We start from the raw sequence: 13,131 nt of genomic DNA on the forward strand, positions 1-13,131 counted from the left end.
GGCTGCACTGCCTCCCTGGCAACCCCTGCACCTGAGGACCATTTTCTGTATCCCTAGAGTCCCCCCACCTGCACTTATGTCTGCACTCACCCTGCACTTGCCACCAGCTGGCCGTTCTTTTATTTATCTTGTTATTTATTATCCCATATACAGCACTTTTTCTCCCTCCTCCCCCGTCCCCCCGCACTTTCCTTTCCCTCCCTTCCCCTGCACTTGCGCGATCTGAATGACACCAGGCCTAGTAAGATTGTTGTCTGTTTTCCCTCTGTTCCCCCTCCCTTGCCTCGTCGCGCCTTGAAACACTTGTGTATAGGCGCGTTATAAATGTCATATCATATCATTGCTGTGCACGCGGCGCAACACACAACCTTATAGTGGCACTGCAAGGGAGAGTACTCACTCTCCAACACTGGCAATGAGGAGGTCGAACCCAGCGAGGTTCCAACATTGTGTACGCCGTGAAGGCGTTCCGCAGGAGGGCCCTCCACAGGCATCCAGCCTGGACCAGGCTGCAAGGGTGTGTGACCCCGGGTGGAGGTGGTGATCCAGCTCCAGGCGTTGCCGCATGATTAGTGGCACACATGTCAAGCCTGCAGCCCGGGTTGCATCGGTCCAACAGAGCCTGATTTCTGGCGCTTGCGGCCCCCTACTGGTCTCTCACCAGACTGCATGCAAATCTAGAGGAGCCTGCCAGCTCGACAGTTTCAGCTGCTGGAGGCCTGCCAGGGCCAGTAGAAGCACCCTGGCATTCCAGAGGTGAGGTGGGGCAGCCAGGAACACATGCCATAGCAAAGGAAGAAGGCAGGCAAGATGTCTGAGGAGGACACACCCGCCACTCTGCCTGGTAGGCCTTCAGATGTCTTTCACCAGATCCAAGGGAATATTACACCTTGGCAGCTGCCCCAAGCTTTTGACCTCACAGACACTAGCAACCTAGGACCCCGGTGGGTCAGATGGATGAAGGACTTCAGAGTGTATGTGGGGGCAATGGACCCCATGGATGATGAACATAAAAGAACATATTGACCTTGGCAATGGGAGCAGCAGTACAGGACATACTACATGAGCTGGATGGCGAGGAGAAAGCAACGTCTCAAGAGATTAGAGAAGCTCTTGCCACAAATATCTTGCCCCACACACCAAAGTGAATTACGAAAGACATCTCTTTCACACCACCGTGCAGGGGAGGGGTGAGAACATGGACAACTATGTCATGAGACTCTGCATTCGCATGAACATTGAGCATTCCAGCACTACTCAAATGATGAAGCACTGTGCTCCCAAGTGATCGTGTCGTGCAAATCTGCTAAATTCAAAAAGAAACTCCTCCAAAAACAACAATCCCTGAATGAAATCTTAGCTATGGCCCGCACCGACTCAGCGGTGTCACAACAAGTGGTCAGTCTTGGACGAGTGAAGATATCTTCAGACCCCAGAGATAACGAGGTCATCAAGAAGCTGACACCAACATCACTGAACAAGGTCAGTCACTCTGCAAAGTCGTGCTACATGTGCGGCTACAAATTCCCTCATGACAGCACATGCCCAGCATTGAGTCAGAAGTGCGCAGCATGCGGGTGAGACGACCATTTCAATGCTGTCTGCAGGAACGCTGCCACACCAATCACCCAAGTCCCCTCCCGAGGAACAGCATGCACCATCCCAATTACCGACGAGAAGATAAAAAGCCAAGCCACGAATACAGAAGATACTGTCCCACAGATGAATATAGTGGCCGGCAACAGTCCCCAGACAGGAAGAGCATGCATTGGCCTCGACGGAGCGTACGATATGTGGAAATATGTTCACCATCGAGAAGTGAATCGTCATCTTCCCAGGACAGTCAGAGGAAGAAGGGATATGTGTGGGCACTTGGGAATGAGACGGCCAAGGAGCACAGCCCCATATTGACACTTCAAGTTTACAACACGCAAATTCCTAATTGACAATGGGGCAACAGTGAATGTTCTGAGCGAGAAAGCCTACCATCGACTCCCACAACCGCCTAAACTGAGGCCCTCAAAGGTGGACATTTGCAGTGTAAGGGAGCCTTCACAACAATCTGTGCGCACAAATCTCACACAGCCCACCTCCAATTACATGTATTCGCTACAGAAGACAATAGTGGATGTATCTTACCTTTTTAAAATGGCTGTAGGCATGGGACTTGTCCACATTCTTTACCGCATGATGGCCCACAAATACCTGACCCAAGAAGGGGATGTCACCAAAGCATTTCTGAACCTTTTCAAAGGTCTGGGAAAGTTGCAGAATTGTGAAGTAAGGCTCTATATTGACCCAGAAGACAAACATGTCGCCCAACACTAAAGTGGCACCAGGATAAACATACAAAAGCAGGTTGAGGAGGAAATAGGATGCCTACTGGATCGCCACATCATTGAGCCAGCAATGGGACCCACCCCATGTTTCTCCCTGATTGTACCGGTCCCTAAGAAATCGACAGAAGGATCCATCCGCCTGTCACACCACTTCCTAGACCACGGACACACCTCCCCACTCGCCCCTCCTTGTCTACCCATTCCCGCACTCCCCGACACTCGTGCATCATGCCCCCCACTCACGTCGCACACATCAGGGCACGGCATGGCATCTTTGGGGGAGCGGGTGTTTATCGCCCTTCACGGCGGTGGCAGATCAACTGGAAGCTCCGTCACTTCAGGAACTCACATCCTTTGCGGAGACCGGCGCTTCCCGGCGCTTCACGGATCACGTGACTTTGGTTACCTAGCAGCATTGCAACGCTTTCGGTTCACATCACACGTGACTATACGTGCGTCCCTTCCGAGGATAAAAGGAGTCGGTGAACCGAAGGCGTTGCTTCACAGTTGTTTAGTTTTGGATCACGTGACGTTCTCTCTCTTCGTTCAAGGACCTGCTCTGATTCTGACCTCGGCTTGCTCCACGGATTCCTCTTGCTTAACCCTTCAAGTACTTTTTGGATTTGCCTGTTACCGACTCACGCCTGCTCCACGGATTCCTCTTGCTTAACCCTTCAAGTACTTTTTGGATTTGCCTGTTACCGACTCACGCCTGCTCCACGGATTCCTCTTGCTTAACCCTTCAAGTACTTTTGGATTTACCTGTTACCTACCCACGCTTGCTCCACGGATTGCTCTTGCTTTAGCACTACATCGGCTAGAACCTCGGTCCTACAAATAGGTGGTTGCCTGTTCTACCCTACAGCACGTTTCCAGCCTAAGCTAGGAGACCCACGCCTTGACCCAAGTTCTCACAGGTATTCTGGTAATTTTGGGGTTTATGTACATAGAGGTATTCGGGCCCTGTTTCTTTGCTTAACCACTGTATCTTACTTTGCAGCGCTCAAGGGGTTCTTCCGGCTGTTCCCGCGTCCTGGTTTTCCGGACTTCCACCTGTGGCCTTAATATTCACACTGACCATATAACTAAATCGGTCAGGGTGTTTCTTGGGGACAGAGGGGTTGTCCATACTCTACACGACCAACGAACTTCGTAACAGACTGTGAAGCCTATTTTTTTTGGTCGTCCAGAGTATGAATCCCTCCCCCGGGGATCCAGTGACCGCCTTGTTACAAGCAGTAGCGGCTCTTAGGACTGACATGACAGCAATACACCACCGTCTGGATGCCCTACAAAGCACACGTTTTCCGTTACCCACGGTTGCGGAATTCGGTGACACAGTCCCCTCAGACCAACCAGCCCCAGCCATGGCCCCTGCACCCACTCCTATACTGCTTCCTACGCCTGTTCCCCTTGCTGCCCCCGAACGTTATCAGGGGGATCCTCGGAAGTATCGCACTTTCATTAATCAATGTAGGTTACATTTTTTGTGCAGACCCCTATTGTTCCCCGACTCTTGTACTAAGGCTGCGTTTCTTCTATCCCATTTGTCCGGGGTAGCGGCCACCTGGACTAACCCGATGTTAGAGAATGACCATCCTGCTCTCTACGACTTCGATCTTCTTGTATCAGAAATGGCCAGAGTCTTTGATACACGACATAAAGCCCATTCTAGAGATCTCGAACTCCTGGATCTAACACAAGGCAAACAAACTTTGATAGAATATATCACTAAGTACAACCAACTCGCTGCTGAGACCTCCTGGCCTGAGGAGAAAAAAGCAATCGTATTCTACCGTGGTCTATGCAACTCCATGAAAGATGCCCTCTCAGTAGTTCCTGCCCTTCCTTCAGGGTTCTCAGATTTGGTGGATCTTGCTTTACAAGTAGACGCAAGGAGATCCGAGAGAAGGGCCGAAACATCCTTCTCTATACACTCCAGACCTTCCGTATCCACCACCCCTGTTGAACCCATGCAAATAGGAGGTATCCGTAGCCCGATAACCCCATTAGAACGAGAACGCCGGAGAAACGACAATGCCTGTTTCTATTGTGGGTTAAATGGACACTTTGTAAGGGAATGCCCCCGACGTCCCAAGAATAAAACACCGGGTTTTCCGAAGGCTCGCCCATGATACAGGGGGCACCGGCGAGCCTGTCTTCGACCCCCTCCGAACCTGCCTTTGGCCCTATTAGACCGATAGTGGTCCATGCTCTGTTAAAACCCGCTGGAGAGATCAAACACACAGTCCATATTGTAATCGATTCCGGGGCCACTGGTTGTTTCATCGATATTTCCCTGGCCCGTCGCCTCAATCTGCCCTTGGTTAGGAAAGAACATCCGGAACCAGTACATGCTGTAGACGGTACTTCACTATCTTCCGGTCCGATTAGGTTCCAAACTGCTCCTATGGAAGTGGTGATTCAAAACATCCATAGAGAAACCCTGGCATTTGATTTGATTAATACACCACTGTTCGGCATCATACTGGGAATACCATGGTTACGACAACATAACCCATTGATCAACTGGGGCAACGGACAGGTCACGTTTGAGTCGGATGTGTGTCAACATTTCTGTCTCATCGACACTGATTCCTTGTCCACTCCTGCCACGATTCTTGGTGCCATGGCTGCCACCCATGTCAACGATAGTGTTTCGGACCCGGTGCCTTCACACACTGTGGGGGCTGTCACAGCCAACATCCCTGAGGCCTATCACGATTTCCACATGGTGTTCGATAAGGCCACTGCTGAGGGTCTCCCCCCTCATAGACCGTACGATTGTCCGATCGACCTGGTCCCAGATGCTCCTATACCCAGGGGTAGGGTTTATTCATTGTCACGGTCAGAGGAGCAAGCCCTTAAGGATTACATACAAAAAGCTCTGGAGTTGGGTCATGTACGTCCTTCTTGTTCTCCAGCTGCTAGTCCGATTTTCTTTGTGCCGAAAAAGGAGGGCGATCTCCGTCCATGTGTGGACTACAGACGGTTAAATGCCATTACCATTAAAAACAGGTACCCTCTTCCGCTCATATCCACGCTACTAGACAGGTTGACTAAAGCATCTGTTTTTACCAAGCTGGACCTCAGGGGGGCGTACAATCTGATTCGCATGCGGCTTGGGGATGAGTGGAAGACGGCGTTTTGCTCCCGACATGGGTTGTATGAATACACTGTAATGCCCTTCGGGCTTTGTAATGCCCCTGCCACGTTCCAACGTTTTGTCAACGAAGTGTTCTCAGACATCCTGGACACGTTCATGGTGGTATATCTGGACGATATTCTGATCTATTCGTCCTCCCTGGAGGAACATGTCGGGCATGTTAGGGAAGTGCTCTCTCGCCTTAAGGCCAACGCCTTGTTTGCCAAACCTGAAAAATGTCTATTTCATTCCAAGGAGGTGGAGTTTCTGGGTTTTCGCATATCCCCTGGAGGCCTGTCCATGAATTTATCTAAGGTCCATGCCGTCACTGAATGGCTGACTCCTGTTACTCTGAAACAACTTCAATCTTTTCTCAGCTTCGCAAATTTCTATCGGCGATTCATCGCCGGCTTCTCTTCTATTGTTGCTCCATTGACCGCCCTGACCAGCCCCCTTGTCCCGTTCACTTGGACCTCCGCTCATCAGAAGGCTTTTGAGGAACTCAAGGCCAGGTTCGTGTCCGCCCCTGTTTTGCAGCATCCTGATCCAGATCTCCCCTACATTCTGGAGGCAGATGCCTCCTCGTTTGCTCTAGGCGCAGTATTGTCTCAACCATGCCCAACCACGGGTTGTCTACATCCAGTGGCCTATCACTCACGAAAGTTTTCGGTGGCTGAATCACACTATACAGTAACCGAAAAAGAATTGTTGGCCATCAAGGATGCTTTACAAACGTGGCGTCATCATCTCATGGGTGCGAAACATCACTGATGTTTCGCACCCATGAGATGATGACGCCACGTTTGCAGACAGTGGTGTATACAGACCACAAAAACCTACAGGACCTGGCCTCATTAAAATGTGCTAACAGCAGACAGGTGCGTTGGCATTTATTTTTTGCCGCTTTGATTTCGTGGTCAAACACAGACCAGGTCGCATTCATGGCAAAGCTGATGCCTTGTCACGTTCTCCCGGAGGGGAGTCCTTGTCCGTGTACCCCGACACACTGCTAGGAAAGGGCCATGTCATCTGTACTTGTACTCCATCCCCCACCATGCTTATTGACATCAGGCGTTGGGTTACCCAGAATCCTCAGGCACTCAACGAATGGGACATTGCTCTTCACGAGGGGTTGCCTTTTATCCACGACAAACTGTTCCTTCCCACGTGTGACGTCCGCAACCAGGCGTTAGCATGGTCACACGATGCTGCTGTAAACGGCCATCCCGGGCAACAGCGTACCCTGGACCTGTTGCAACGCTGGTGCTGGTGGCCTTCCATGAGAAAAGATGTCGAACATTATGTTAACACTTGTTCCATATGTGCCCAATGCAAAACACGCAAAGGACGGCCTTTAGGGCTGCTCTTACCTCTTCCCGTACCTCCCAGACCTTGGCACACCGTCTCGATGGATCTCATCACTGACCTACCCCGCAAACAGGGCTACGACACCATATGGGTTATTGTCGATTCATACACCAAAATGGCCCGCTTTATCCCCTGTACTGGTATACCCTCTGCTCCAACTCTGGCTCGCTTATTTTTCAGATCTGTCTTCTGCCTCTTTGGTTTACCACAGGTCATCATATCAGACCGTGGGTCTCAATTCACGTCCTGTTTCTGGCGCGCTCTCACCGGACTCCTGGGGATCGATGCTCGCTTCTCTTCGGCTTATCACCCCAAGAGTGACGGGCAGACCGAGCGGGTAAACCAGGCTCTGGAGCAGTACTTGCGGTGTTTGTCCCTCCAGTACCAGGACTCATGGGCCAATCTGCTATATATTGCTGAATTTGCGTATAATAACTCCCGTCATTCGACCACAGGTTTCTCCCCCTTTTATGCTTTATACGGGCAGCACCCACGTGCCCTTCCACTTCCTGATTTCCCCTCTACTACTCCCGCTGCTAATGCCTGTGTTCGTGATCTGGCCGGTGTCCATGCCCAGACCTTGGTCCATCTCCGTGAGGCCCAGACAGTTATGAAGACTAAAGCGGACCGCAAACGGGCCGCAGCCCCAGAGTATCGGGCGGGCGATCGGGTGTGGCTTTCGACCAGGCATTTGCGGATCCCTGGCTGTCGCAAGTTGTTGCCTCGTTTTGTGGGCCCTTATAGGATCTCCAGGGTTTTGAATCCCGTGGCCCTCAAGCTTTCGGTTCCCCTTTCTTGGAGGATTCACCCGGTCTTCCATACTTCTCTCTTGAAACCTTACCTGGCTCCTACCCGTGTCCTGGTCCCGCCCGCTCCTGTCTCGGTGGATTCACAGGATGTTTATGAGGTCAGTGCCATCCTTGGGTCCCGTTTCCATCGGGGTCGGCTTCAATACCTGGTGGATTGGCTGGGCTATGGTCCCGAGGATCACTCTTGGGTTCCCGCCCGGGATGTCCATGCCCCGCTTTTGGTTTCCCGCTTTCATAGGGACAATCCTGCTAGCCCACGGGGTCGTGGGCCTTTGAGGGGGGATTCTGTCACACCACTTCCTAGACCACGGACACACCTCCCCACTCGCCCCTCCTTGTCTACCCATTCCCGCACTCCCCGACACTCGTGCATCATGCCCCCCACTCACGTCGCACACATCAGGGCACGGCATGGCATCTTTGGGGGAGCGGGTGTTTATCGCCCTTCACGGCGGTGGCAGATCAACTGGAAGCTCCGTCACTTCAGGAACTCACATCCTTTGCGGAGACCGGCGCTTCCCGGCGCTTCACGGATCACGTGACTTTGGTTACCTAGCAGCATTGCAACGCTTTCGGTTCACATCACACGTGACTATACGTGCGTCCCTTCCGAGGATAAAAGGAGTCGGTGAACCGAAGGCATTGCTTCACAGCTGTTTAGTTTTGGATCACGTGACGTTCTCTCTCTTCGTTCAAGGACCTGCTCTGATTCTGACCTCGGCTTGCTCCACGGATTCCTCTTGCTTAACCCTTCAAGTACTTTTTGGATTTGCCTGTTACCGACTCACGCCTGCTCCACGGATTCCTCTTGCTTAACCCTTCAAGTACTTTTGGATTTACCTTTTACCTACCCACGCTTGCTCCACGGATTGCTCTTGCTTTAGCACTACATCGGCTAGGACCTCGGTCCTACAAATAGGTGGTTGCCTGTTCTACCCTACAGCACGTTTCCAGCCTAAGCTAGGAGACCCACGCCTTGACCCAAGTTCTCACGGGTATTCTGGTAATTTTGGCGTTTATGTACATAGAGGTATTCGGGCCCTGTTTCTTTGCTTAACCACTGTATCTTACTTTGCAGCGCTCAAGGGGTTCTTCCGGCTGTTCCCGCGTCCTGGTTTTCCGGACTTCCACCTGTGGCCTTAATATTCACACTGACCATATAACTAAATCGGTCAGGGTGTTTCTTGGGGACAGAGGGGTTGTCCATACTCTACACGACCAACGAACTTCGTAACACCGCCTTTGCATAGATATGTGCCACCCCAACAAGACCATCCAGCAAGAGCGACACCAAGCACCGAGAATAACGAACATGATCCACCTCCTCAATGGAGTGACCATATTCTCAAAATTCGATCTTAATAAGGGCTACCACCAGCTTAAGCTAGCCCAGGAGTCCCGATATATTCCCACTTTTGTGACCCACCTGGGACCATTTTGCTACAATCGTCTACATTTTGGCATATCCTTATTGGCTGAATTTTCCAGGAGGAGATCCACCAGGTGATCAAGCACATCCCCGGGTGTCTGAACTACAGCAACGACATCTTGATATTCGATAAAATGGCCCAGGAACACAATGACACACTATACAAGGTCTGCATGGCCCTGGATGCAGCCCGCGTAACTCTTAACAAAGACAAATGCAATTTTGGCAAGCAGACTCTCAAGTTCTTTGGACACCTATTTTTGGACCAGGGCATGCGTCCCGACCCAGATAAGGTTAAAGCGCTACAAGTAAATGAATGTGTCAGACCTAAGGCCATTCCTGGGGCTCGCAAGTTAATGCTCCCGCTATCTGGAGAATTTTGCGACCTTGAGCGCCCCGCTCAATTAACTATCCAAAAACAATCAAGTCTTTGGGCCTCATTAGTACGCAGTGGACCAAGGTGCTAATAGCACCTTGGTCCATGCTGGTAAAATACCGGCACCGCCTTGGTGGAAAGGGGAATTACCGCCCTATTCCAAGGTTGGAGGGGCGGTAATTCCCCCTTCCACCATTGCCCTTCCCCATTCCCATTTTTGCCCCAAATGGCATAATGGGAATGGGGAAGGTGCTAATTACGGTACCGCAAATTTGCGGTGCCGTAATTAGCACCAAGGTCCCTTAGCGGGTTGGTTTTTAACACCTGCTAAAAGCAGGCGTGAAAGTACCAACCCGCTAAGGGACCGCGTAGTAAGGCGGTAAGGGTTAACGGTCACCGTTAACCCTTACCGCCGTCCGTGTAATGAGGCCCTTTGTCTGGACACCAGAATGCAAAACCGCCTTCACCGAAATCCGTGCACGCATTGCCTCAGCCACTGACATTGGGCCTCATTCCGAGTACGGCGCTAACCAATGGCGCTATTAACGCCTTGGTTGACGCCGTACCCGGACCGGCAGCGCCTTGGTGGATGGCGGAATTACCGCCCCATTCCAAGGTTGGCGGGGCGGTAATTCCCCAATCCCCATTTACCCTTCCCCATTCCCATTCTTACCCCATAGGGCATAATGGGAGTGGGGAAGGCGTTAATTACGCCACCGTAAATTACGGTGGCGTAATTAACATCAAGGTCCCTTAGCGCCATGGTTTTTAACACCTGCTAAAAGCAGGTGTTAAAACCTCCATGGCGCAAAGGGAACTCGGAGTATGGCGGTAAGGGATTACCGCCACCGCTCTCGTTAGCAGTGGCCGCTATCCCTTACCGCCATACTCGGAATGAGGCCCATTGTGTACTTAAGTGACAGTGGACGTGAGCCTGGTGCAGCTAGGTGCTATACTTGCACAATATGACCCTAGTACCCCACACATCAGGAAAGTTGTTTCCTATGCCAGCCGCAGTCTGACAACCAACGAGCAGAAATATTCACAGGCTGAATAGGTGAGACTAGCAGTCGTCTGGGCTTGTGAACACTTCCATCTGTTTCTATTTGGGAAAGCCTCTATAGTGTTGACCGACCACCAAACTCTCCTCCCCATCTATATAAACCCACAAACCCAGATGCCACCATGAATTGAAAGATTGGGAACATTCTCTCCAAGAATACAAATTCACCATCCGCTGCAGACCGGGTAAGGACAAGAATCCGGCCGACTATCTCGCGTGCCACCTGATGGGACCCGGCAACCAGAGCACTCAATCGCAAATCCATACCTGCAATACGTTCTCCACCAAACGAAGCCATTCCCGGTAGCATGGAAGACACTTCAACAGGGGTTAGCAGTCAACTCTGTACTGGTGGTTGTCGCACAGTGTTGCAACCAAGGAAAAATTAGACATTCAAAGGAGAGGGCCAGAAACCTCAATGAAGCACTGCAAGGTGACATCAAAGCCATGTCATTGATACAGATCGAGCTCACCACCACAGAAGATCAAATCATCATGAAGGACTGCAGGATTGTCCTGCCCAAGTCACTGTGCCAGCAAATCACAGACTTAGCCCACGAAGTACACCGGGTGGTGGTCTCCACAAAGAAGCTACTGCGGCAGAAAGTTTGGTTCCCAGGCTTGAATAAACAGGTGGAGGACACTCTAAAAAAGGGCCCCATTTGCAGTGCGATATCCCCACCCCTACACCCAAACCCGCTGCTAATGTCGCCACTCCAAGGCGGGTTATGGGAAGAACTAGTGGTTTGTTTCTTTGGACCCCTTCGGGATGGTACCTATGCCTTAGTCATCATCGATGAATATTCAAGATACCAGGAAGTCGAGATTGTGCCATCCAAAGCAGCAACAGCAGTCATTCCAGTTATAGACCGCATACTCACAGTTTATGGAGTTTCGCAGGTCAAGTCCGACAACGGACCGCCATTTACTAGCGTGGACTTTGCCAATGTTGCTCAGTACATGAGGTTCAAGCATCAGAAAATCACGCCCCTCTGGCCCCAAGCCAATGGCATGGTTGAGCGCTTTATGGAAAACCTCAAAAGGCCACTGCAAGTGGCTCATCTATTTAACAATGGAAAAAACGGCAGAGAGGTGGGCACCACTATAAGTTCAAAATTTGGATCAAGTGGCGTGTTTATTGCGTTTGCAGTATTTTGCTTCTCATATATGGAGCTACCAGGTTAGGAATAGCCTGAATGACACCAGGGCTATACCAAAAACATAGCATCAAAAGAAAAACAGCGTGGGATCCACCCTGTAAAGCCTGGTGCTCCTCGTTGCTCCTCGAAAGGAGCTCAGTTCATTTGTTCTCAAGTTCCAAAATTAAAAGCTTTTGTTTGTAATATATCTTCGATTATATTATTGCTAGTTTACTTGCTTCGATGATCAGATGTTCAAAATGTACTCATTCGAAAATATGCTGTAAAAGATTTGTGTTTTAATCACACAATTATCTCAGGAGAATCATCGAATCCTCAGTTAACAGTACAAGCTCTTTGGCCAATGCATTTCGGTGCAAAGTACCTTCGTCAGGGCTGCGTTAGTTAAAAAAAAAAAACAGTAATTCAAGCAAACATTTCAATCATGTAATAAATTGTAAGTATTTACATACCCGCATTTGAGAGTGTCACAAATGATGCATAGTTGTATGTCAATGAACGGGCCAGGAAAAAACAGAAAAAGACAGAGTACCCTAATTAGAATACTCAAACCCATATTTGCATTATGTATCATACCTTTTACAAGCTTCAGTAACTCGCGTTATGTTTAATAATTACCTTAGCTATGACTGGCGAGAGTATGTGTCTCGTGTTCCTTCGATTTCAAGTATACGGGGTAGATATCTCTGCGGGAGAAACAGTATGCAATAAACGTGTTGAGCTTCATGGTGTAGCTGTGGTTGTTTCAATACCCGTGCAGGTAAAGCCCTTACCTCTAGGCCATATTCGTTGAACCGTTCTGCTCGCGCGGCGGGCTGCAAATGCAACCGCATACCTGAGCTTCATGTTTAAACGTTGCCATGACGACCGGGGCGATGCCACACGTCCAGGATTGGATAGTGCAGGCGCGCCTCCGGTCCCACCCTCCCAAGGGATTGGAGGGGCGAGACGTGGTCAACGTCATGACAACGCTATGTCTGGAAGTAGATACTACGTACCGGGTCAGTGCGCCATGTAGTTATGTGTAACGGTAAATACGGCGGTTTGGATTATCCTTAAATAAAAGTGTGAGTCAGAAACCCGACTCACACCATGGTAAAAAATCACATGCAACAGGGTCTGGTGTGTGTTAAAAAGAGATCGGAAGTTGACCTGATTGTTATAGAAATGTAGATTGGGCCACCCATCCTTAAAGGGCCCTTACATCATGTCAACATGGTTCCCTAAATATGTGCTGATGCCTCGTCTGTGTAGCGTCAACCCCCATATCCCTAGACAGATAGGGGCGTGACAACCTCACGGTGTGGTTACAAAAAGTTAAACCATGTTCGCAGTCAGAGTGCACGCTCAATCTCCCCTTGTGTTGATTGTATATTTCTGCATCCATTGACTAGAGACATAATTTCTTAATCTTATAACCTTCCCTCAATTCTCTTTCTTTG

The sequence above is a fragment of the Ambystoma mexicanum genome, chromosome 5q (assembly GCF_040938575.1).
Source record: "Ambystoma mexicanum isolate Mex_15411 chromosome 5q, UKY_AmexF1_1, whole genome shotgun sequence".
Classification (NCBI taxonomy): Eukaryota; Metazoa; Chordata; class Amphibia; order Caudata; family Ambystomatidae; genus Ambystoma; species Ambystoma mexicanum.